The following is a 27,372-nucleotide window of genomic DNA, read 5'->3' on the forward strand; positions in this document are numbered from 1 at the left end:
TGCTTCTCAACCTCCCTAATGCCGTCACCCTCTAATGCGGCTGCTCAGGCAATAACAGTTAATGGTGCTCGCTATTGCGACATGATAATCCATTTACCTGATTTGCTATTCCATACATAACCCTATACTGTATACTTTATGAATCAATAAAAAATTTACAATTTTTAATTACAAACCTGTGTTTTCTATCAAAATTACTTCTTGCATGAATGTTGGGACACCCTTATTTCGTAGGCTCAGGCTGAGTCATGTGTCAATCCCAGATCCAATCACTGTGGAGACCATGAGAAGTCCCAAATGAGTCAAGTGCTCTTCTTATTCCATTATAAAAGTCAAGAAGATGGGGTCAAGTAAGAGAATGGTTGCTTCTAGATAAATCACATGACTGCATTTTTGCTTTATGTGTAGGTGTGAGGGAAAGGTGGGGGAAAGAAAAAGGATTCTTCAGAGAAAGGGGTGAGTTATTAAGGGTATTTCCAATGAGAAGTTTACTGGGAACCAACAATCCACCTACTTATGTCCAGCAAAAAGATTAATAAAACCAACATATATATATAATTCAACTCAGAACCTTTCTTTCCAAGCTGTTCATCCACCCTATTTCTGTTAAGAGAACCCCATATTCTCAGAATCTAAGGGCTGACTTTTTCACAAGAAAAACATAATGTCACCTTCCTCTCCCTTTCAACATGATTTCCCTCACCTACTGGCAGGTCTAAGCAGTCTTCTCCCTCCCACCCCACTGTCAGTGTTTCATAAAGTCTTAGTAGATTAGCATTTCAGAAGGGAAGCTCATTCTTACAGGTGAGAGAAGATCCCAGTTCCTTCTAATTCAACCAGTCACACTGGAGTTGCAACAGGTGGATCATTCCAAAAAGAGAAAGGGAAAAGAACAAGAGAAAGAACCATTCTTTTAAGGTTTTGTTTCTCCAATTGCTACCCATTCCCACTGAACCCTCTACCATCCATCTACCTTGTTGTTTGTCTTTGATCATCAGTGAGAGACTCCATCTAGAAGGAGTACCTTAGGGGAGGGGGCATTGCACTCTTTATTTCTATTAGTTGAACTGTGCTTTTAACACATTACAGTCCCTGTAGAGTGGGTGCAGTCAATGGTCAAGTAAAGGGGCAGGGAAAACTTCAGAGAAAAGCACAGCAAAATACTAGTGTTCTGGAAGAACTGCAATAATAAATTAGAGATTAGGACAGTGATGGAGAAGCTTTTGAGCTCGGCGTGCCAGCATTTTGAAAAACCCTAACTTAACTCTGGTGCCGTGTCACATATAGAAATTTTTTGATATTTGCAACCATAGTAAAACAAAGACTTATATTTTTGATATTTATTTTATATATTTAAATGCCATTTAACAAAGAAAAATCACCCAAAAAATGAGTTCGCCTGTCACCTCTGACACGCATGTCATAGGTTCGCCATCACTGGATTAGGATGAGATAATAAGTAGTCAATATACCCATAGCTCTCCCAATATTCTCTCTTGATGTTCTCACCATCTTTTAATCTAGATAAACATGTACACGTGGTTATGCTAGGGTGCGGTGAGAGTAGGATACAGGTGTGACAACTCATCGAGAGGTTTTTGAGCCTGAGTCTGAGATACAACTGTTGAATTGGCTTTGCGGAGAAGAAATCTAAGAGGATGAGGTCAGAGGAATGGGATGGAAAACATACACATGGTGCAACTTCTTCACTAAGTTAGGCAACCTGCTCTCTGGAAAAGGACTATTAAGCCAAGACTTTCTTCAAGACCGAGGCTGACCAGAGATGCCTTTTAGTCCACAGGGAGTTATCCTGTTATTCTTTCAGAGTTTGAGAAGGCTTATCAGCAGCTAGGCACACATAATCTTATTCCCTGTCTCTTCTCCCCAATTTTCTCAGGGGAATATTTCTGAATATTAGAGACATGGAAAAAAATGACATATTCTCCTTTTCTCTCTCCTCATGTAGGGATTTCCCAATTTAACTACAGGGGCCCTCTGGAATTCTTTCTCTCTCAGTGATCAACAAGAGGCAAATGTGAGTGCTTTAACCTCAACAAGTGGTCTCAGTTGAATCTACCAGAAAAAAAAAGGTGTAAGAGTGAACTTTGCCCTATCACAATACTTTGGATCTTCACCCAAAACCAATACTTCCATCCTTGGAACACATCATAATTCCCGAACTTGTACACTATGTCAAGCCTCTGGGGTCTTACCTGGACTGCTCTGTGCCCAAGTAGAGTTGTTTTTCCCTCCTTTTGGTACGGATTCCAAACCCTCTGCCTTATGCCCTAAAAAAAAAAAGAGAGAAGAGCGCAGATTGGTTTGGCTCAGTGGATAGAGCGTCGGCCTGTGGATTGAAGGGTTACACGTTTGAGTCCAGTCAAGAGAGAGAGAGAAGGAGCTTTGCATTTTGGAGTCTGGGACATTTATGGCTGATAATCCTTGATGATGAGACTTATGTCTACCCTGTTGTCTCCATTTGGAATTTTTCTCAGATGCCTTTCTCTCTCTCTCTCTGGTGTAGAAAATGGTGATTTTCAGGTTCTATAAAACAGAATATACTGTGATACTCAGAAACCCTGGCTTGTCAGCAAGTCTAAAAGGGGGAAAGGTGAGCACATGACTATTTACTGGGCACCTAACCATGTACTTCCAGGCCTGAGGGGCAAATATTATCAACCCAACTATAGAGAAGAGAGGATAAAGGAAAGAACACTCTATCACAGGCATAGGTTTCAGCATCGGATGAACTGACCTGGGTGTGCATCTTGCCTCCCCCACAGCCAAGTTCTGTAAACTTGGCCAAAGCCTCTGAACTTAACAGTTTTATTGAGGGATAGACATATAGCATACTTCACATATTTGTTTAAAGTATGCACTTTGATAAGTTTTGATATATGTGTGTACCCATGAAACCATCACCCAGTCAAGATAATGACAGCTATGCCTTCCCCCCCGCCCTGCCGCCGCCCCCTCTTCCCCGCAATGTTTTCTCCTTTGCAGGCCCTCCCTTCTACTCCTCTTCACTGTTTTCCCCAGCAACCTCTGGGCTGCTTTCTGCCTGAGTGCAGTACACAGAAATAATGGGTCCCCCAAAGATCTCCATGTCCTAATTCTCCGAACCTGTGAATATGTTGCCTTACATGAAAATATGGGCTCATGTAATCACAAAGATGCCTGTGAGGGAGAGGGGGAGCGAGGCAGGAGGGTCAGAGACAAAGGAGATGTGATGATGGAAGCAAGGGTTGGAGTCTGAGAGATTTGTGGAAAGAGGAAGAAACCATCATCCAGGAATTCAGGTGGTCTTTAGTACCTGGAAGAGGCAAGGTAGGCACGCTTTGGCCACGCCTTTTCTTCCCCATCTTCCTCCTCCAGGCGAGTTACCTTTGCCTTTCTCTCTCCTAAGTTCCAAGGGCCCTTCTTCTGCCTCGGTAACTTGTTTCCTGAGCCTACACAGCCCGGCTGGCTCACTTCTACTACCTCTGTAACTTTCTAAACTTTCTCTGATAATTTGAAAAAAAACAACACACACACACAAAAAAAAAAATGAAAGAAAGAAACTGGTATAGGCAAGGGAATGGATCGTCCCCTAGAAGTTCCAGAAGAATGCAGCCCTGGCAGCATACAGGAGTGCTGACACCAAGTTTTAGCTCAGTGAAACCCAGCGTGATAGGCTGAATAATGGTCCTCAAAAATACCTGGGTCCTCATTCCTGCAACCGATGAATGTTCCCTTCCATGCAAAAAGGGAGTTTCCAATGGTAATTGAAGGAAGAAATTTGATTTTGAGGTGGGAGATTATTCTGATCATTTGGGTGGGCCTTAAATGTAATCACAAATGTCCTTTTAAGAGAGAGGCAGAGGGAGATTTTGCTGTGGTAAAGGAGGTGATGAGATGTTGGAAACAGAGATTGGAGTGGTGTATTTAAAGACAGAAAGGGGCTACACACAGAGGAATACCAATGTCCATTAGAAGCAAAAAACAAAACAAAAAAACACACACACAGAAAAACACACACACACACACACACACAATGGCAAGGAAATGGATTCTCCCCTCACAGCCTCCAGAAGGGACCAGGGCTGCCAACACCTTGAGGTTAGCCCAGTAAAACTGACTCTGCATTTCGGACATCTAGACCGGTAAGAAAATGAATTTAAGCTACCAAGTTTGTGGTAATTTGTGACAGTAGCAGTAGGAAACTAATACATTGAGCCTCAGTTTTACATCTGTAAAATTAGAACAATATATCATTTCTGCGGTTATAGTAAAATTAAATAATTGAGTTTATGGCAGATGAAGTTCTTTTCCCCTAATGTCCCCTGTTCCTTTCTCTTCCACCCTGAAGCACGAGGTCTTTGGTGTAAGTCATTCTAGCAGAGGAGGGCAATGTTAGCAGGGAGATGTATTTGTTGGTAGGAGCTCTGCAGACCTGTGAGCTCATTCTGGGGAGGGACAGTAAGACCTACCAATTGTAGTCCAGGACCCATAACCCTACAGAGCGGGTCCCTGGGTAGAGAGGGCAAATAGGTAGAAAACCACCATGGGAAGTAGGATATGGAGAAGGGTTTTGTTTTACACTGCAGGTTTTATTATCATTCAGATAGGTGAGGCCAACAGATCTGAAGATTGCCATTGAAAAGATAGCTCTTTACTCAGAGGGAAGGCCGGGGTGGTGGTGGGTGGGAAGAGATTAACTGGGGAGTTTATATGTATATATGCACAGCCCATAGACACAGATAATTGTGTGGTGAAGGCATGGGAGGGGCAGGTGTGGGGAGGAGGGGGTCAATGGGAAAATAAAAAAGAAAAGATGACATCTGTAATACTTTCAACAATAAAGATAAATAAAAAAGAAAAGATAGCTCTTTACAGTTCCGAGAAGGGGGCACACTACACCACTGGGGGGCCACACAGGGAAGCCCCAGGCTCAGTCAGGAGGATAAAACAATAATGCCTCACAAGGAGAATACCTTTTCCTTATTCTTTCCTGTCTTTGATATGATTGTGATAACCATGTTGTGGCCATGAAGCAACGAGTGTGAACTTTTTGTTGTTAATCCTCACTCAAGGATATTTTTTCCATTGAATTTTTTAAAAACATATTTTATTGGTTTTTTTACAGAGAGGAAGGGAGAGGGATAGAGAGTAAGAAACATCGATGAGAGAGAAACATCGATCAGCTGCCTCCTGCACACCTCCTACTGGGCATGTGCCTGCAACCAAGGTACATGGCCTTGACCAGAATCGAACCTGGGACCCTTCAGTCCGCAGGCCGACGCTCTATCCACTCAGCCAAACCAGTTAGAGCTCCATTGATTTTTTAAAATATATATATTTTTTATTGATTTCAGAGAGGAAGGGAGAGGGAGAGACAGAAACATCAATGATGAGAGAGAATCATCGATAGGCTGCCTCCTGCACACCCACAACCTGGGCATGTGCCCTTGACCAGAGTCAAACCCGGGATCAGTCCACAGGCCAAGGATCTATCCACTGAGCCAAACCGGCCAAGGCCCCAGGGAGTTTTGAAACAGGGGGCTGTGAGAAATGGGAGCCCTGGGCCTCCAGGCAGGTGTCCGTAACCTCTGCCAGCATTGCTCCTTTCACTTAATGCCATTGAAGAGAGTTGTTCCAGTTCTTGTGGCAGCGCTTCCTTGGCTCTCTGCTGAGATCTGTTATTTGAGGACAGGTTTTGCCTTATTACTGTCACATTTTGAAGAGGAGGAAGTAATGACATGGGCACGGAGAGTACCCCAGTAATCACAAAAGTACAACAAGAACAAGGACTCAGGGATTCCTGCTTGTCACAGTGTCTCCCTGAGCATTGCAGAGAGGGCCCTATTAAATGTGACTGTTAAATCAACGGCTTATGAAGTGGAACAATTCATCAGCTGTGAGACTCTGTTGTAGGAGTCGGGAGGTTCAGAAACGCGTGGGAGATTAGCCTTCTGAGCAGCAGAGCAGGTTAACACCATCTCTTAAGCTCACTGGCACATCAAAGCAGCTTTTAATTTTTCTCTCCCCCAAATTAAAACAGTGATACCTACATCTGGCTAAAGTTCGGACAGTACAGAAGGAAATACATTAATGTGGCAGTTTACTGGTGGCCAATTTTTCTTCCCAGAGGCAACTACTGCAATGGTTTCTATGCTGCATAGCCTTCCCAGATGTTCTAGGCATATACAATCATATATGCACTGTTTGAAAAGAAAAGATTTATTAGCATTTATGTTGTGTCTGTAATGGATGTTGTTGATGCCCCTCCTAGATGGGGGACCCCTCCCCCTCCCTCTGCTGCTTCCAGCATTTGTGGCTAATGGCTCACAGCTGCCCCCTTTCTCCAAGGACCTTAACCAAACAGGAGCTACTTTCCCCAGCGGGTTATGCATCCCTACTCTCAGGCAGCCTGATTACTGATAACTGACTGATTACACATATAAGAGGTTGGCCCCTTGCCCCAAGGTTGAATAATCCAGTGGTGTCATTCACGCTCCAGAGCTTCCCAGAGATCAGGCTGAAGTTAATCTCCAGCTGACACCATAGCCTTACCTACTTTCTCTCTCCTGTCACGTATCCTGCTTCTGTCATTCCCTTTCTTTTGAAAGCATTTCCTCAAAAAATCCACCGAGACCAGGGTCCCTGCTTCAGCTGCTGCTTCTAGGAAGCCAACTGCAGAGATGGGATTCTGAAGGAAAATCGTTTGATGGCGGGAGGGCCATGAGTATCACCCCATTGCTCCTGATGTGGGGGCAGATTACTCCTGGTGAACCAGGAAAGAATGCAGACCAATGAGGATGCACTAGCTGGTGCAAACTTGCTGGGCTTGAGGGGTCCGGGGGAAACTAGTATTTATAAGGATTGTGAAACTAGGTGACTGTGGCTAAGCAAGCACTGTGTGAGAGTCAGAAGGCTTCGTTAGCAGCATTTAAAGAGAATCTGGTCTGCAGGCAGAGGGCAGCCAGAGCTGAAGATCAGACCTAGGGCTTCACTGTAAGAGTGGCAGAACTTCAGAGAAGGCTGACCTGTTCTTAGGCAAATCTCCAACGCCAAAGTCATAGCCCGAAGAGGGAACAAGTAGAACTCAGAAGATAAGAGATAGCAACTGCTGGGGCTGTGAAGAAAAAGAACCCTCGTGCTCTGTTGGTTGGAATGTTTTGTGTTTTGTTTTGTTTTTTTGGTGTGAATGTTAATTGGTGCAGCCACTATGGGAAGTAGTATTGCATTATTGGAGTAGCCAGTGGCAGAACTGAATTACATTGTAGGGGCACCCAGTTGGTGTCCATGGAGATCTGGAGAATTCCTTGGTGTGGAAAACCCACACATGTGGTGGGTGTCAGGAGTACTTGGGGTAAAAAAGAGCTAATACCCTTGGACCCCACAGTTTTCATCCTTTTCCTCAGGTTCCACCACTTCACCCCAAGAAAGGCCACAGGCTAAATGGTGAAATAAAGAACCCGGATGATTCATTCCAGTCAGTTAACCGTTGGTATTCAACATCCACTATATTCAAATGTGTGGAGTTCTTTTTCCCAGTTGGCAGGTCTGATCAGTTACAGAGATGCAGAGATCAACTATTACATAATTCCTGATTTCAAAACCCATCTCCAGGGCCTTCAGGGGTTCCCTCCCCACCCTGTCTCTCACATCAAGAAACTTAAAAATGTGTAGGCATGGGGGAAAGAAAAGTTAGAGATCCTTTATTCTAGCAATCTCATTTTAAATATATACAAATGTGGCTTGAAAAATAACAACAAAAAGAACAAAACACAAAAAATGAAAAAAAAGGAAAAATTAGAAAAAAAATGTGGCTCCAGTTCACAGAGGTAACTAATTGGTGTTTCCCTGTTAGAGTTTATCATCCTTTCCTAACGCTATTTGAGCACATCTTAAATATTTCCGTCTTTCTGAACACAGTGGGAGAGGTATGAAGCTGACCTAGGAAAGGGGCAATTTGGCGCCCAGAGAACTTGGGGATGTAAGTTAGTCATATTGAAGCCATGCACCCCTAACCTAGGTATTCATTACTGTCACACCAGAAATTTTGGGAGGGCAGGAACCGTGTACTTCCACCCCTTTCCCCTTGTTGACTGAAAACAAATAAAATTCACAAACATGCCCGAATGACTGAGAGGCTGTGTGTGTGATGTGTGGCTATATTTCATTCTTTTTAAGGTTTTAATCAGTGAATAGTTGTTGAAGGTCAGCAGGAGGAAGGCATTGTTTGCTCCATTCCAGTCAAGGGCTCAAACCTGGTTGCAGGCTGATCCCAAGCCCTGGTCGGGGTACGTGTGTGTGTGTGTGTGTGTGTGTGTGTGTGTGTGTTGGGGGGGGGGGGGAGAGCAACCAATCCATGTCTCTCTCACATGGATGTTTTTGTCTCTCCTCTTCCATTTCTCTAAAAAACATTGGAAAAATATCTTTGAGTGAGGATTAACAACAACAACAATAAAAGAGGTTTAACCGGTCCCCACTATTGCGGAGGTTTCTGTGTAGCAGGTGAGGGACAGACCTGCCCGGTAGGTGATGGGTGCATCTCACGGGGTAGGGGAAAGGCTGCTGCTGCGCAGAGGAGACGTCCCTGCTCTGGGAAGCACTGCACCTGCTGGGGTCTGCTGCTCCCTCTGCTTGGCCCCGCGACCCCTCCTTAGTAAATGGGCTTGTAAATTAAATTCCTCAGATTTGTTTTCCATCTAAAACTCTAGAAGCTGACGGGGCCGTCAGTCCGTTGGGGCCGTGCCCTGTGAGAGTTCCCATTCCAATTGTTTCTCTTCCCTACATCGCTGGCTCCCTCGGTCCCTCATCTAGAGGAAAAGAGCGCGGGTCCTTTAAGGGAGCTCTCGCGGACCGGCGCCCGGGGTGCCCCGGCCGGGGAGCAGGGGCGGGGCGCCGGGGACCCGGCTTCCCACGCAGCCGGGGACGCCTCCGCGTCACGGCGCTCGCAGCCAATCAGAATAAAGCCTGTTGGGACGCCTTACTAGGGCGACGGTCTGGGCGCCTCCCGCTTCGGGATGAATTAGCGGCGGGTTCGCCTGGAGGTTGTGACCCCCACGGATTCCCCAGCTCGCGCACGCGCCGCCTGCGGGGTCGCGCGTCCAGCTGGTCACAGGTGGGCGACGGGAACTGTCAGGTGGGGGTTGCGGCGCGGGGAAAATGGCGGCGGCCGCTGGGGGATCCCTGAGGTGGTGATGGGGAGCGGCACTGCGGGCTCTTTCCCCCCTGAGGGCCGGCCTCTCGGGCTACGGCCGGGCTAACGGGCACCTACCTGACCGGGAATTGGGGTCCCGGAGCAGCAGGTAAGAGGAAGCGCGGGGAAGCGGTTCCCGGAGGCAGGAGGAGGAGTGGGGGGCCGCGCGAGTCGGGTCGCGAGGGCGCGGTGGCCGCCGGGATGTGGCGGGCCTGGTGACCTGTCGCTGATTAGGAGTGAACAGCAACACCTTCCTGCGCCCGACCTCGGACCTCGGCAGGCCTGGGAGGTGCCCGGCCCCGCACGCAGTCGGAGCTCTCCCGCCTTTCAATCCCAGGGGCAACGCGTCCAAGAGGCCGCCATGTGCGAGTCTCGGGCGTGAGCTGTCCAAGTAGGGTCTGGGGCTGCGCCGTCGGTGTATCTTCCAGGTGCCAGACACCTACCTGTAGGTGCCCGAGTGGCAGGGACAGGAAAGGGAAGGTAGGCCTTCCTCAGGGGCCGATGTCCAGTCTGACCACGAAGGCATATATCCTGACTGACGCTTGCCCATTTGAGGAGAAGACAGATAAAGGGAGGGCACTCGGATGTGGTTTTGGTGATGTTTTTGCAGCCTTGTCCCTGGTTCAGGTGGGTTCGTCCGGAGCATGGCATCTGCCCTCGAAGCTCATTAACTGTAGTCCGTGTGCACTTGACTGGAATGAAGGCTGAGGATTGGGATTCAGGGTAAGCCCAGGAAACGACTGAAAATACAATATCGGTGAAGGTCTTAGGGAGGTGAAATATTGTCCAGCCATGTCATGAGACATCACTAAGTTGGGTTAGTTTTCAAACATCGAAAACTTGTCCTGATGGAAGTTCTTTTTGCAAAACTGTTCTGTTTGTTTGTTTTTTTTTAGAGTAAGAGAAAATTACTCGTTTTAAATTCTTTCCCCTTTTTCAGTTTCTCTGGCCTCGTTGTGCTCTGATGTGACAGGTATGCATGCTGTTGAGGAACTTCTCTTTTCGGCAGCAGGCTTGGTTCTGCGAGTGCCGTGCTCTTTACTGAGCAGGCGCAGTGGCACCGCGTGTTCCGGTCATCAGAAGCTGCGTGATGCCGGCTGCGTGTCAGACACGGTGACAGCGAGGCTTCCCCTACCTGATTTTCGCCTGAGCAAATGGGGTAGGCCCCCTGTTCCCACCAGGTGTTTAGGCTGGCTGTTGCTGGCAAGAGTAAACCATGCCGAAAACCCACGAGAATCTTCCTTCCTAACCGGATTTGTGGAGGTTTGCTCACTTTGACTTGGGGTGAGGTATGGTTTCCAGTTCCTACTGTGCCACTTCCAATAGCTTAGGGACGTCATGACCTCTCTGTTAGTACCTTACCTCTGAAATGGGTATAGCATTTTTGTCCACATGATCTCATTGTACTGTTGTGAGTAAAAAACAACACCTCTACGTTAACAGTGGACACTGATTATCACTACACTTTTACTCTGCCAGGCACTGTCCCAAGGGCCTTATATGAGCTAACTCAGTTACCCAGAAACATTGTCAAGTGGCTGGTTTGGTCATCTTTGTTTTACAGATGAGAAAACTGAGGCACATTGAAAATTTAGGTTATTTGCCCCAAGTCGCACAACTAGCATTTCGATTCCAGCTTATGTTTTTAACCACCATGCAGATATGTTACGTGTTAAGGGGATATATATGAACAAATTTTTCATTGACGTAATTTTGTTTGTGATCTTTTAGTTGTATAAATAATAACTGACTCATTCCATTGGCATCTAATAGTGATTTATATGGTGATGACTACAGTTACTTTAGTTAAGTGGCATATTCATTCTACCTTTGATATCCATTATTTTAAAAGGTATTTTGAAACAAAGAGCTGTGACTAATTTCTAACAGGAAGCACAAATCAATAAGGGATATTTTAGTTTTTATTAAACTCTTTAAAATAATTTGCTGGTGGCTTTTAAAGGAAAACTTAATTTTTTAAGTTTCTATTTATAGAAAAAAGATTACATGAATAAAAGAGGCAGGGACATTCTTTTTTTTTTTTTTTCCTTCATTGAGTCTTTATGGAATTGCCCTGCCAAGTCCTTGGGATGTAAAGATTAAATCCTGACCTTATCCTTCAGGAGGCCAGGGAGAACCCCTGGGTCTAGAAGTTTGTAGACAAGTGAATGAGACAAACAAATAAATGATTAGCTAATGCAGTATGATGTAGTTGTGGCGGGTACAGAGGGCTGTGGGAACACATTCAGGGAATAGTTGCTTTTGCTGGGGTGGCACTGACCAGGAAAGGAAGGGACCTGACTGCAGGATAAAGGGAGAAAGGGCTTCTAGCCAAAGGAGGAAGCAGTGCAGCCTCAGGGGGAGTAAGAGTGCTTGAATGTCTAGGGGTCAGACCAAAGTTTTGCAGGAGTTGTGGGGAGAGAAGCCAGGAAAGGTAGGGCCAAGTTGTGAATTCTCAGCTAAGAGAGTGACTTTATTCTATGGGCAGCGGGACCTGTAGAAAGATCTTAATCAGATGAGTAACAGGATGACAGGGTGAAAGACAATGTAAGGAGAAGACCAGTGAAGGAGGACAGTTTCCATACTCCAGACAAGAGATAGTGAGGGAGTGTATCAGGGCACTGGCTGTGTTCAGTGTCCACCACACATTTTGAATGGAAGATTGACTGGTGGAAAGAATAATGAGGTGGGGGAGGTGAAGACCTGCTGATAGTAAAGAGAAAAGTGACGTTTTTTGTTGTTGTTGTTTTTTCTATATGGTTAAAGATGGGAGATATTGTTAACTGATTTAGGAAAAAGGATGGAGCAGGCAATTTTTTGTTACTAGGTTTTGGGAGTATTGTAAACCCTTTAAGGTTGTTGGGTCAAATAAGATGTAATAAATCCAGGCTTATAACTTCCCCTAAGTCTCTGATTTCTGAGATTACAGAAAACGTTAATTATATAGTAAAAAATCTGCAGTGTCTAGTATAAAGTTGGCTCCATTGGAGATGGGAGAAAAGCCACACAAAAGGAGTGCGAAGAATTATCTAAGTCATGTTGGGGTAAAATGCAAGAATAATGGGTATTTGAGTGTTTTCCTTTTTTTACATTGTTTTTATTATATTTATGCAGAAGTTGTTATAATATGGAACTAATCATAAATGAATTCTCTAGTTCTAAAGCTAATCTCCACTGTAACATTCATAACACTAGAGTTGTCTAGCACCCAACAACATGCATTCCAAATCGACTGCCAGGTGAAATTGCAAATTTTGCAAAGATGCAGGATTTTATTAATTCAGAGCAAGGTTGAAAACTGCTCAGAACATAAGCACTGTATGATTTCATTTAGTTGAAGTTCAAAAACAGGTACAACTATTTCCTGGTGGTAGATGTAGTCAGAATAGTGGTGGTGGTAATGACTAGCTAGGAAGGGACCTCTCCTTCTGAGAAGTTGGAGATGTTTTCTCTCTTGAGATGAATGGAGGTTACAGGGATGTATGTACATGTGAGAATTCAAGTTGCAAACCTAAGATTTGTGTACTTTACTGTAATAGTTTAATTTAAAAAGAGGCACGAGTCTAGTGAGAATTTGGCAATGTTAGACCAGTTAACTTTTGATGAAGAAAACCAGCAGGGTAATGATGAGAGAGGCCTTTAATTTTTTTTTTAAAGGTATATCAGAGGCTCTGGAGGAATAAATGATGAAATGTATCTAGTTGTGTTTTTTTTCAAAAATGACTTATTTTTCAATTTTTAAAAGTTTTTTTATAAAAGCAGAGTCTACTAAATTGTTAAGGGTAAAAGTGACTTTTATATAATTGTTTTGCAAAGGGCAAATGTGAAATCAAGGTTGTCATGTTGTGCTGTTTTACAACTTTTCACAAAATTATGTCCCAAACTCTACCACTTGATTAATTTTTTGTCTTAAGAATTAGTGCATAGTTGCAAGTGTAACCTACACTTTGTTAAATATAAGATACATTATGAAAATAAATTTACATTTTGCTTTTCTTTTTGGGAAAACTCTAATCAAATCTCTTTCTCATCATTGAGAAATGTGGTCCATGTTTAGGAGAAATTACTGTGTGGACTTAACCCTACTGTGCTGATTGCTCTTGGATAATGAGGACTGGAATTAATTCCTTTGGCTGCAGCATTTTGAATGTCACGGTAGAGCTAAGAACAGCCTTTGGTGAGCTCCCGGTGGCAGTGAGGTAAAGCTCAAAGGAGGCCTTTGTGGGCCTCAGTCTGATTTGACAGAGTGGTCATTGTGCTTCTGTACCTGTCCTCTCCATCTGGCAGAGGGCCATGGCGATACTCCTGTGATAACTGGGAGGCAGATGGAAGGACTTCTGAGGAGCAGCCATCAGTGAAAGCTGTCTGGAGATGATTAACCAGCAGTCTTTCATAGTTCAGGTTTCTGAAAAGATAAATTGTTCACTTCCCCAGAGGAAGTAAATTACTGTTCTAAGGATGATAAAGGAAGATTTAGGCTATGCTTAGTTTTCCATCTCAAATAGAAGATCCACCTCCATTTTATGTTTATTAACGTATATTTATCCCCTTGGGAAAACTTGTGGAGCAGGGAGATAGCATGTTGATGAGCTGATATCCAGTGATGTCACAAAGCAATTGATGGATAAAAGATAGAAAGAAGGGAATGATGAGGGAATAGAAGTGAGTGGGGGCACCCATTCTTAGGGCTCTCTGTGGCTAGAGTGAAAGTATTGTGTTTAACCCTTACAGTGACTCTTCCTCCACAGGAATGTTTAGGTATCTTGGGGAAGGTAGCTTTGTCTGTGGCTTACTGTTTCTGCTCTCCTGTTGTAGTACAAGCACTTTCTTAGAAGTATTATTTTTTAAAATGTTTTTCCCGATAATAGGGGCAGTGCATTATGCATTTTGTCTTGTATCAATAAGTGTAATAATATTAGTTCTAGGTTTTTTTGTAGATACTCCTTAGCTAATTGAAAAAGTTCCCCTTTATTTCCTTTTTTTATTTTCTTGAGAGTTTTTCTCAGGAACAGGTATTGAATTTTACCAAATAGTTTTTCTGTATAGATTCATATGATCATATAATGTAATTTTTTCAGTTTGTTAATATTGTGGATTACATTAATTGATTCTTGAATATTGAACTAAACTTCTATCCGTGGATTAAATTCAGCTTTTTATATATTGCTGAATTCTATTTGCTAATATGCTAAGGAGTTTGGTGTCTATATTCATGTATTGGTCTGTAATTTTTGTTTTTTTGTACTGTCCTTTTCTTGGTTTTTCATCAGGATAATACTAGCTTCATAAAGTGAATCGAGAAGTACTCTTTATTCTTATGTTTTCTGGAAGAGATTGTATTAATTCTTCTTTAAACATTTGGTAGAATTCTCTAATGAAACAATGTGGGCCAGGTGATTTCTTTTCTAGGAAAGTTTTAATTATGAATTCAGTTTCCTTACTAGTTCCAGGGTTATTCAGATTATCTATTTCCATTTTGAGTAAGTTGTGAGCTTTCAAGGAATTGGTCCATTGACACACAGAGTGGGACTCCTCATGGCTGCTAGGCAGGGGTGGAAGTTTCAGTTTCTTTCTAGTCCTCTGATGCTACCTTGCTTCCGTACTGTTCTTCACATGGTCTCCACTGACACCCTTGGGAAGAGTGAAAATCCTGACTGTACTGGACCTTGTCTCATACCATCTCCATGGGGATCAGAAGAGATGCTTCATTACTGTCGTGGGAGTGAAGTTCAGGCTCTCTGGGGGTCTCCATAGATAGGGTGACAGGGGAAGTGGGTCTTAAGTACCTACCACCTGGCAGGGAAGAAAGTCTGGCCTTTGGTATTACCCCTGCAGGGATAGGGGGCTGGAGTGGGTCATGCCAAGGCACAACATTACAGCCTGGTGAGAGTGAAAGTTTAGGTTCCCTCCTTGGCATTTGCTGTCATGGCTCAGGTGGGTCATTTTTTTCTGTAGAAGTGTGTGCTGTGCTTTTTTGATTTTTTTTTTTCTGAAGTGCAGTGGTTATTATATAAAAGTTATCTGTTTTGCTATGCTGTTCTTGGTCCTTTGGAAAAACAGGGACTTTTTTGTTGTTGTCCCCCTTTAGCATTTCTGAATTATTGGCTTCTTCAGCTCTGTCCATATGATATATGATACAAAAGGAAAATCCAGGGTACTCAACATTGTGTTGTTCCAGGAGTCCCAAGGTCCCTAGCTAATTCACCTTCTCTCCACCTTCACAGTCTTCTTAGGGAAAAGTACATTTACTTGATTTTACTGGAGGTGTAAATTAGATTGGGATTACTTTTGCTGACTAAACAAAAAGTCAGCCAGCTATTTCTTCAGAAAAATTGACTTATTCAGGAACAACAAAGAATTGCAGTCTGGAACATGCAACCATGGCGGGCCATGTGCAAGTCTGCTAAAATAAAGTAGAGGAAACTCTTATAGAGGAGAAGAGGATGTTGGGAAGGCTGCTACAAAGAGTTCTTCCTATTGTGCTTTACCATGATAGGACGCGAGAGCTCCCACTTAATGGCCTCCCTACTTCATTTTAAAAGAGGTTTCTGTTCAGTAACTTTTTATGCTTCCTTAGGGAAGAAAACAGAGTGGAAATTAAGATACTTAATGAAGTTAATTTTTGGGTCAGTTACTTGGAAGTGACAATTTAACTGTCGTTACCAGAGAGTAATTCTGAGGGTCACTGTTCAGTAAAACCAAACACTTATTAGTTTTAGATCTCTTAGGAAGCTTGACCATCTAATGAATTAATTTATTTCTGCATTTATTTATAAATTCATAGTAAGCCTAAATTTCTGGCTTAGTCTGGGATAGAGAAAAATTTATCTTAATGAAAGATTGGTTTTATGGAGGGGACTAACTCAGTTTTTCTAGTGGTTGTTAGAGATCTTGAAGCTGTGCGTTATTTTCTAAACAAGAAATAGGCATGTGCATAGTGATTAAGAGCTATGTAAGGAGAATTTGTGGAAATCTTTGAAATGTACCAGAAGGATTACTGGGTGTCTTCTATGGAAATGAGTTGATATCTAGAGCACTTTTCCTGGAGATCTATTCTATAGCGTCTGCAGCTTTTACTGTTTTTTAATTTATCTTACAACTTTATAAGTTGTGAATACCTGACAGCAATGCAAATAATCCTGTCCTTAGACATGCAAATAAAATTTGTAGGTTGGAGGTACAATTGATTTCTTTTCCTCTTTTGTGGATGAAGCCCTTTTTGGATCTATTAAGCAAACTCATATCCTCATTCCCCATTGCTTCTATGTTTGTGCTCTTTGCATTTGCTTTTGAATGAGATGGCACATCTTATTTGTTTTGTAATTAATTAATGAATTAAGTAAAATCATAGATAGGTGTTCATTTATATCTATTTAATTAATTAATTAATTTCTCTTTTTTTCTTTTTTTTCAGTTATATTAATATGGGAGACACAGTGTTACCCTTTTGTTTGTTTGTTTAAATTATCTTTTAACTTGAACTCTGAACTTAGCCTAATGAGCTTGTGTAGCATTTACTGTCATTGTGACTTAGAGAAGGGAATTTTATTTTTTAACCTAAGTCAGTTTACCCACTATAAAAAGGGGTCACAGCGCTGTTTTTCTGCTGTGGTGGTTGTGAGGATTAAAAGAGGTGTTGCAAGTAAAACACTTCTCACAGTACCTCATACATCTTAAGAACTCTGTTTTTTTATTATTAGAAAGCTGTGAGCACCTAATTTTATCTTCCTGAGACTTAATATCTTAATCTGTAAAAAAAAAAATAAATAAAAAAAAATGAGGGGACTTTTTACTTGGTTGTGAGGTTATAAAATGTCCCTGGCACTAACTGGAAAGAATGGAAGAATGTAACTGACAATAGTTATTTTTGGAAAGAAGAACATTTTTAACATGCAGGTGACCTTGCTGCTCAGAGTAAGGGAAATGTAGAGTTTGATCTGGTAGGAAATGTAGGGTTTGATCTGGTGAGCAATTAGTTCAGAACAGCAGCCTGCTAATTCAGCTCAGTAAACATTGATTGAGAAGATCCTGCTCTGCCTGCCTTTGTACTAGGAAGAAACATTAGGACTGGAAATGTGGCTCAGCAGGGTAACAGAATTACCTTTTTGCCTTAAAAAATTTGGAGGGTGGATCCTGATAGATGGAAGGCTTTAGAGCTGAGCATCTTGATAGTTATGGGCATGCTCACCAGGGAGTAGGAACTGGAAAGGGCTTAATTTTGCTTAACCTAGGGTTGGCCATTTGGATTTTCAAAGACAATTTCAGGGTGAGTAGGGATGTGGGATAATTGAAGAAGAGAGAGGAGCAGGAAAAATGGCTCAAGGATATATTTGTTTAAATTGACCAGTCCCTCTGACCCTTAGTATTTACAAATGTTTTTACTTAAGGATTTTTTGGAGGGTTTGAGGGCGAGAGTGGACAGGAGCAGGGTAGAATTGGTGAATTGGTTGAGTCAGTTACCTTCTTCTCTCCTTAGAGGCTGAGAGAATTTAAGCTCCTCAGAAATTAGCAGTGATCTGGGGGAAGATCTGAGCCTTCTGTGGGTTATGTAATTGGAACAAGTTAGGGAATGGTTCAATCCAAGGGCATCCTCGGCTACTATTAGTTTAGGACAGTGGTCGGCAAACTGCGGCTCGTGAGCCACATGTGGCTCTTTGGCCCCTTGAGTGTGGCTCTTCCACAAAATACCAACTTCTGCGCATGGGCCACGAAATTTCAATCGCACTGTACATGTGCATCCGCACGTGGTATTTTGTGGAAGAGCCACACTCAAGGAGCCAAAGAGCCGCATGTGGCTCGAGAGCCGCAGTTTGCCGACCACTGGTTTAGGATAATGAAAATAAGCCTCAGTGGAAAATGTCTATCTTGTGAACAACAAGGAGTTTACACATAGGTAGATACCTATAGTTATAACTGGTTTATACATTCATTTTGATATAATTAAATTAAATACTATAAACAAAAGCAGCAGTTTGCCTAATACAAACATTTTTTAAAGTTTTATGCAAAATAAAATGGTCCTTGTAATTTGTCTTTAGAATCAGAGTAAATTAGTAGATGCATGCCTGCTTTCTTTGAGTTCCTATAGCTATCTTTGGAACTTGAATACTCCAAGTGTTATGTAGTGTGGGGAGGGGAGCTGCCCCTTACTCTATTTCTTCTGGAGATTGGGATCTAGGCTCAGATTTTGTCCTCCCTGTCCATATTCTAGCTAGGGGTATTGCTATTAGGGAAAAGCTGAAGCTTCAAGGGCCTGACCAGTTTTAACATTGCTGTCTCCTGCTCTCCCTAGACTGGGAAGGGGAATGAGGAGGATGGATGGATGGGACATATCTTGGGCTCTAGCTTTACTCTTCCGGCATTCCCATATTAAGTATTGTGACCATTACCATCCTCCTGGATTCCTGAGTTAATAAGCCTGTTAATTAATCCAGTTAGTACTTGAATGTCTCAGTTCCATGGCCCATGATAGCCTTTTTATACTGTGAACCATCTTACTAGCCCGGTATGCTGTTCCAAACTCCATTTTCCCTTTCTTCTCCCATTTGTCATCTTCACTGGCTGAAAGACAGAGTTGGGACTCTTTTTCTGAGAAGCCAGCAACAAAAGGATGAGATGATGTGTGCAGTGTGGGGGAAAATAAATTGTGATGCTTCTGAACTATGGACCATTAACAAGGCAGTTTCTAGTTATTGAATGTACTTTCTAAAAGCTTTGAGTAAGTCTTTGTAATGGTTTCTATGTCTAGAGTGTTCATCCTGCTTCATGAATCTGAACAGGAAGCTTCTGTGAATAGATCATTCACATTTCTGTTTATATTGCTGTTGTTGAAGTGTTCTATAGTTGTTTCATAAACATTTCTTTGAAAAATAAACATTTCTATTAGAGAGATGCATTGTAAGTTTCCTGTTGATAGAAAATAAAATGGTACATTTTGGTCAAAGAACAAAACCTGGCATTTATGTTTTGAATTTGGTCATGAGATTCTTTTTGAATCTTTATGTCAAAAATGAGGTACCATTTTGTTTAAAGTCCAACGTTCTAGAGTTCAGCTCTTTTGATGCTGTATACAATATCTTGTTTTTATTTAACTCAGATAGATGCTTATATGAGATCATTAGCAGGTATCCTTTGAGTAGTGAAGGCTTTGGGGGTAAGTGGGGTATCTTAACTATGTGGATAACTCTGACAACTAATTCTGGCCATGTGCTCTCCTATCTCTAGATTCATATCTGTCCTGTGTCTGTTTGAAATCCCTGGTCATTGCCTTTGGTCTCAACTGGGCTAGCATTAAATTCATTCTCAATTCCAGCTTAATTTTCCACCTGGATATATCTGCTTTTGTCTATTTATTCATCTAGACTTGAACCTTCATACTCAATTTGTTCTATTGCTTCTTTTGTGATGCTTTTGATGTTTTTCTCTACTTCTCATCTTTATGCTTGTGTTATTTTTATAGCCTACTATTTGTCTTCTAAAATAACAACTTCCATTTATTGTGTATGTGATATAATAAAAAATATATCTGGTCATTAACCCTGGCTTCAATCACAGAGCTTCAAAAACCCTTGGAATTTCCCAAGTGGTAGGAGTATCTTTTGTTCTTCATAATAAACCATACCTGAGTTTAAACCAAAAAATTAATTAATTTTTTATTTAAAAAATAAAAAATCTTTATTGTTGAAAGTTTTACATATGTCCCCCCCTGCCATTGACCTCTTCTAGTGCATCCTAATCCCCCGTCCCAGGCCTTCACCACCCCATTGTCTGTGTCCATGGATTATGCATATATGCATACAAGTTCTTTGGTGGATCTCCTCCTACCCATCCACCCCCACTTTCCCTCTGAGATCGCCCCCTTATCTCTGGGCTGGGAGAGGGATTGGAGTTTGGTCATGTAGCCAGTGATTTAATTCATCATGCCTATGCAGTGAAGCTCTGTATATAAACTCTGCGACAATGGAGTTTCTGGTTGATCAACCCACTGATCTGCTGGGAGGGTGACATCTGAATTTGTCCTCCCTAGACCTTGCCCTACATATCTTCCATTTGGCTGTTCCTGAGTCTTATCCTTTATAATAAAACTATAATCGTTTACGTATAGTGTTTTCAATGAGCTCTGTCTATTCTAGTAAATTACTGCACTTGTAGGAGGGTTGTGGGAACCCCAAATTGTAACCAAGTTGGATAGAAATTCTGTTAGCTTGTGGACATCAGAAGCAACGACAGCCTTGTTGGGTACTTTGCCCTTTAACTTGTGGGATCTGATTTTAATCCAGGTAATGACTGTCAGAATTGAATTGTAGGATACCCATTTCAGATGCACTGTGCTTACCCTTTGTCAGGCATTGTGGTATGGTTTTTGTTGTTGTTGTTAATCCTCATTCGAGGACATGCTTAGAGACGTTCTGATTGATTATGAGAAATTAGCTCACATGATTATGAAGTTTGAGACGTCTCATGATCTGCTGTCTGCAAGATCGAGAGTCAGGAAAGCCAGTGGTGTAATTCAGTCCCAAAGCCTGAGAACTAGTGATGCCAATGGTGTGAATAAATCCCAGTCCAAGGGCCAGAGAAGATGAGATGTCCCACCCATGCAGCTCAGTGAGGTGGGAAGAAGGGGGTGAATTCTCCATCCTCTGCCTTTTGGTCTATTCAGGTCCTCAACAGATTGCATGATGCCACCACACTGGAGAGGGTAATCTGTTTTTCTAAATTCATCAATTCAGATGCTAATCTAATGCTGAAATACCCTCACAGACACACCTAGAAATTATGTTTAATCTGGGTACTCACTGCTCAGTCAAATTGACACATAAATTAGCCACTACAGTGTGCCTCTTAGTAGTAAAAGGAATTGAAATTATTCTGATCCTTTTCATTTTAGTTAGTGTCTTTGGGATAAAAGAGCAGGTATGTGGAGAAGAACCTGGTGGACTTAGAAGCCACCCAGGTCACCTCATTTGGATCACTTACATCTGGAACATTTTCTTTGATTTTGTTGTCAATATGTTTCTTATCTCTTTACTTCCTTTACAATTCTCCCTAATTATATTCTTGATAATTTGTGAAACTAAATACTTTTGTGTTTATTTCTCCTGAAGTGACATGAAAATATACTTACTTTTATGGATGGACTAGAGGCCCAGTGCACAAAATTTGTGCATGGGTAGGGTCCCTAGGCCTGGCCAGTGATCAGGGCTGATTGGGGCCTTCTGGCTGCCGGCTGGGGCCTCCCTTCCCTGGCTCCCGGCTGCCGGCTGGGGCCTTCCTTCATTCTGTGCTGCTCCCTGGTGGTCAGCGCATGTCATAGCCAGCAATCCGTCTTCCCGGTCAAACTCCCGTGGGGATAATTTGCATATTAGGCTTTCATTCATAGATAGATAGATAGATAGATAGATAGATAGATAGATAGATGAACATGGACACATTCAAAGTGATGGCAAAATTTGAAAACCTTTCAGAGAGCAGACTACCAAACTTATGTTTTTGTCTTCTCACATGCATTCTGCTTTTGGATTGACCCTTGTCCTCAGTTGTTTTAACTTTTTAAAAGGGATCATTAAGTGGATAATGGAGACGAATGGGCAGCAGCTTGTTGTGGTTGCTGTTCCTTGGCTTCACCATTATCCACAGTCTGCATTCGGCTTTCCAGGTTCTGAAATCTAATTTCCTTGCTTCATCTAGTGCTCATGACTTCATTCACGGAAGGAAATTCAGAAGGGATTGATATTTACAAAAGCCAGAGGTCTGTATAATAATTTATATGGAGAGATCGATCTTTCTGGTTCAATTCATATTCACTGTTGAGAGTATCTTTCTGTGTTAATAATCTAACAATATCTTACTGAACAAAGTCATTCCAATAGTAAGAAAGTTGACTAGTATGTTAAGCGATGATAAAATGGCATACAGATATACAGATAAACATGTTTTAAGGATTTTATTTAATTGATAATCAGTGAAGGAGTCAGGCAAGTGGTATAACTGGTTCAAAGGAAAAGTAAAAAAATAAAATAAATAAAACACCCACAAATTTATATGAAATAAAGGAATGTTGAACTGGATTGCAAATGGAGACAAAAGTGGTTTGTGGGAGGAGGGAAGCCAGGTAGCAGTGAGGGAAGTCAGTAGAAACCTCTACCTGACAGGATAGAATCTGCATATCTCTGTTACCTACAACTTAGTCACGCAATCTCACAAAGAATCGGAATGCGATATGGTGGAAGAGTGTGCTATAAACAGTGCCAAGTTTTTCATGTTTTTCCTGTATATGTGATTATGAATTACAAGTGGGAGTTAGAGGATATTTGAGAACAGTTCTGCTGGACACTCTTGGAGCCTGATGAACGGTTACAGTTGTATCATCACTTTGTAAATGAATACAGACATTTTAAAATAATTCAGTTTTTATTTAAATAATTGGTTATACACAGATTCAGGTTTGAATTTTTTTATACAAGTTGATAATTTTCTTTTTGCCACTGGTATTTTTATGAAAAGCTGTTGGTGACTTGGAGTATGTCACAAGGTTTTATATGCTTTGCTTTTGTAAAGATATAATAAAGTTGCTTAAAATTATTGGGATGACTTATTGTGCAGTTGGAAAGAACCCAAGCTTTCTGATAATCTGAATCACTTACATTATACATAAAAACATGTAAGTATTATGATTTTATAACCTAACCTACTTTTAATTCTTTCTGAATATTTTAATGTATGTTTAAACAAAATAATTTTTTAATTAACATGCATGCTTTATACAACTGGATGCAGTATTTTTCTATTAGCTAGAATACATGTTAAGTGATGCTTTCCTTTTTATGATTCTTTCTGATAGATGATTTCTCCTAATATTGTGATGCCCTCTAGTGAGTTCAGCTTTGCAGATAAGAAGTTTGTGAGAGGCAGTAATCCGTACAATAAAATCTTTAAAAAGAACATTCTAGTAATTAGAACTTTTCCTATATGTGTTGTGAGATGGCAAGTTTCTGTCTCTAGAAATGTTTAGGCATAGATTTAATAATCTCTCATGAGTTTTATTGTTGAATTAAGTGTAATTAACGTTCCAGAGACTTTTAAAATCTTCTTCAGCTTTTAAGGTTCTAAATTTATATGATCCATTAATCATCAAGGTTTGTGAAGGTTTCAAAGGTAGTGTTAAGTCATGGATGTGACTTCAAGTAACTTATTTGCATCAGTTTGGAGAAAACAACAGTAGCTAGCCTTTATCGAACATTTATTCGGTTTCTGCAGCTGCTCAAAACATTTTACCTTTTACATTTAATCCTCACAATAATTATGAGGTAGTACTATCTTTATAGTTCCACTAGAGGCCTGGTGCACAAAAATTGTGCACAGGGCCGGGGAGGGGGGAAGTTCTCTTGTCCCGGCCTGCGCCCCCTCGCAGTCCGGGAGCCCTCAGGGGATGTCTGACTGCCATGGAGGTGGGAGAGGCTCCCGCCACCACTGCTGCACTCACCAGCCTTGAGCCCAGCTTCTAGCTGAGCAGTGCCCCCCGGTGGTCAGTGTGTGCCATAGCGACCAGTCTTTCTGCTGTTCAGTCGATTTGCATATTAGCCTTTTATTACATAGGATAGGATGTTACTAGGCCAGCAATTGAGACCCAGAGAGGTTAAATAATTTGCCCAAAGTCAGTAAGTCATGGAACCACGACCAGCTTATATCAAGCAATAGTGGGTAGGTTAAGGTCACTTTTAATTGTTTACAGGTTGGCAGTTCTCTGATGGGTTATTTAGTTTCAAGGTAATTACTTTTGGCTACATTATTTTTACATTGCTGCACTTAAGTGTATGGTTTCTCTTGAGTTTCAATAACAGATGTAGTAGTTTAATAATTTGTACCTAAATCCTATATAATAAAAGCCTAATATGCTAAGTGTCCGGTAATCCAGTCGTCTGTTCAACCAATCAAAGTGTAATATGTTAATGATATGCTAAGGATGTTCAACCGCTCCCTATGACGTGCACTGACTACCAGGGGGCAGGTGCTCTGACCGGTAGGTTAGCTTGCTGCTGGGGTCTGGCCCAATTGGGACTGAGCGAGATGGGCCAGACACGCCCTGGAACCCTACTGCATTTCCTCCCCGGCTGGCCAACCTCCTGCACCCCTCCCCAGCCCCGATCATGCATCAGTGGAGTCCCTCAGCCTGGCCTGTGCCCTCTTGCAATCCAGGACCCCTCGGGGGATGTCAGAGAGCCAGTTTCAACCTGATCCCGCAGGACAGGCAAAGGGACCCCACTGGTGCACGAATTCGTGCACTGGGCCACTCGTGTTTATATAAGATTTTTGGCCCATAAGATGCTTACTTTAAAGACTTATTTGACAGATAGAATGAGACAGCCTTACTTTTCTAGTTTACTTTCTATAAAACATCCATTCTTTAAGATTTAGAGAACTTACTGCTCATTTCTGTGTTAAAGAATTCTCTTGAGGGCTTTATGGCTTGGGTTTCTTTTGGCTTTCAGAGTCATTTACCATCTTCATTGGATTTTAAGATTAGTATAGCTCTTTTCCTTTTGGTTTTCATCACCTGTAGAAACAGATTTCACCATTTGTTGGTAAGTTAAGTTCATCAGATCAGGAGCTGGCTTTTTGATACCCTGGAATCTCCCTATTTGTGGTGTACTCAGGTCAGTGTTGGTTGTACAGAGATAATAAAGGATACATCTGCAGTCCAATTATTAGAAAGCTAAACTATAAGCACAAAGGAATGCTATATTGTGAAATATAAGGTAGTTTCTTTTTTCATTTCTGGATACTTGTCTCGTGTTAGTTTATGAAATGATTTCTTTGTAAAAAGCATTTTTATATAGTTCCTAACTTGTATATAGTAAGTTACATATTACTGGTGACCACATTAGTGGTTATTATTGAGGGTAGCTATTTGGTAGGCAGCATGAATAAAGGAGACTTCTGGGTTGCAGGTAATGTTCTGCTCTGATCTGGGTGTACTCACTTTGTAAAAATTCATCAAGCTATACACTTAGGATTTGTATACTTTACTCTGTCCTCTAGTTTTAAAAAGGCTGAAAGTGGCATGTTCTCCTTCCTGGGAGTATGCCTTTTCCTTCTCCCTTTTAGTCCCCTACAGGCGTGCACCTCCTAAACTCTAAGGAACCCCACAAAATTTGCAACTAGGGGAGCAATGGGCAGTGGCAGCTCGTCCAGGACTAATTCCTGAACTTGTCCCCAAGGCTCCCTTTCTCTGACTCTCCATTGAGCTGACAGCAACCTCTTCCAGCCTCACTTCTTTCCCATAACGTTCCCAAAGAGCCAAAGCAGCTCCGCCTAAGCTCTCTCCTGTTGCTTCTTCTATCCTAGGCCCGTCCTTGTTTCACTATCCCCAGCTTAAATAAATGTACTCTCAAAATAAAAAAATATATGTAAAAAATAAAAAGACTGAAAGTATGCACCAAAACAAAATACAAAATAGAAAAAAGTAAAAGAAACAAGGACTGACTGGATTGGGAGCCAGGAGAACTGGGTTCAAGCCTCAACTATACCACTAAAAACTGTTATTTTAGGCAATTCATTGACCTCTGTGAACCTTAATGATTGTATCTGTAAAATGGAAACGATGCCTACCTTCTGTATTTCAATTGCAGTAAATATTTGAAAGCACACTGGAGACTAGGAAATGCTCTTGGAAGCAGTATTTTTGTTAATACTTTTACATTTGTTGTATTGTTACTCTCATATAAAATGGACCCCATATATACTTAAAAGTAGTAAAAGGACCAATAGTTGAAAGACATTTTGATAAACTGAAACAGTTTTGTTCATACCTGGTGTTGAATTCCTAAAAAAATATAAAATAGTAGAGCAATTTAGTTGACTTTCCTCCTTTTTAATACTAAGCCATTTAACAAGTAGTAGTCGAGTTCTTCCCAAGTGTGCTGGGTCTGATGTTGAGGCTATAATAGTGAACAATATCAACATGGTCCTCACAACTGTGGAGCTGTAGAACTAAAATTCTAGAGGGAATGACAGGCCAAAAAACAGAAAACAGACAAACGAGTAAAACAACAAGTTGTAATGAGAGCCATAAAGGAAGTAATAAGTCGAGGCAGAGAGAAACTACAAGGGGAACTTGCTTCCAGTAGTGGGTCAGCCTTAGTGAAAGCTGACACCTGAAAGGAAGCTAAACTATAAGCACAAAGGATTGCTATATTGTGAGATATAAGGAAGAAAGGAGGGCAGTAGTTAAGCAAAAGTCTGCGAAGACCATTGTAGGCTGGCTGCCTGGACAATTTGCACAAAGCCGAGGCAGGAAATGGCCTATTGGATTACTTGACCAATGTCAGTGTAGGGGAGTGGGAGATGTTACACTTAGAAAGATAGGTGGGAACCAACTTTTATAAAACTTGCAGATTTTGGTAGAAATATGATTTTCACTCTAGGCTTAATGTAAGACCATTAAGGAGTCGTAAACAGGGAAATGATATAATCAGAATTATATGTCAAGATTTTTATTTTTATTTTTTTTCCACAGTGTGGAGAAAGGACTGACTGGGTGGGTGGGGTTCTGGTTTGGCCAAGAGTGAAAAAAGGGAGTCACTTGTAGTCCAAGCAAAAGATGATGATGGCTTGGATTATGTGGTGGCAATTAAAATGGGTGGAAAATGTTAGCTTTAGGATATATTTTGGAGGTAAAGTTGACAGGTCTCTTGCTGATCTTACTGAATTTGGGGAGTGAGGGAAAAGAAAGAATGAAAGGTGACTCTTAGGTTTCTTGATAGAGAATCTGAGTGGATGCTGTTACCATTTATGGAGATGGAGAAAAACTGAGGGCAAGTCGGGGTAGGGGAAGGGGGAGGACTAATTATGACATTTATTCTGAGTATGTTCAGTTTCATAGAACTATTAGACACCAAGTATTAGGTAATCAGCTGAATCTGAGAGTTTGGAGCTCAGAGGAGAGGATTGTGTTGGAGATATATTTTGGAACGGTCAGCATGGAGATAATGTAGGGGAAGGATGGAGAAGGAAAAGGACTGAGAGAAGACAACCAGTGTCTGAGTGGTAGGAAGCCCCAGCAGTTAGAGGTCCAGTGGAGGAAGAGCCAACTAAGGAGTGCATGAGAGGACTAGTGAGGTCAGAAGAAAGCCAGGGGAGTGGTGTCACAAAAGCCAAGAGAGGCTAGCATTTCAAGGAGGAAGAGG

The 27,372-nt window shown here is 41.8% G+C and overlaps 1 protein-coding gene across 4 annotated transcripts in view; it reads left to right on the forward strand.

Moving 5' to 3' along the window:
- Positions 1–27,372, forward strand: part of LCLAT1 (lysocardiolipin acyltransferase 1) — a 190,431-nt gene that overhangs the window by 61,025 nt on the left and 102,034 nt on the right. For 2 of the 4 annotated variants that reach the window (XM_070428940.1, XM_070428942.1), the window contains exon 1: positions 8,960–9,109. The exons of 1 other annotated variant lie outside the window; for it this stretch is intronic. The gene's annotated coding sequence lies outside the window, so the exon portion shown is untranslated. Of the gene's footprint in view, positions 1–8,959; positions 9,110–9,172; positions 9,297–27,372 lie in introns of those variants that run through there. One more of the 4 variants, XM_070428941.1, reaches the window with a different exon arrangement.

This window comes from Myotis yumanensis, unplaced genomic scaffold (assembly GCF_028538775.1).
Source record: "Myotis yumanensis isolate MYYU_CA2020_CCGP unplaced genomic scaffold, mMyoYum1.0.hap1 SCAF_11, whole genome shotgun sequence".
In the NCBI taxonomy this organism is placed as follows: Eukaryota; Metazoa; Chordata; class Mammalia; order Chiroptera; family Vespertilionidae; genus Myotis; species Myotis yumanensis.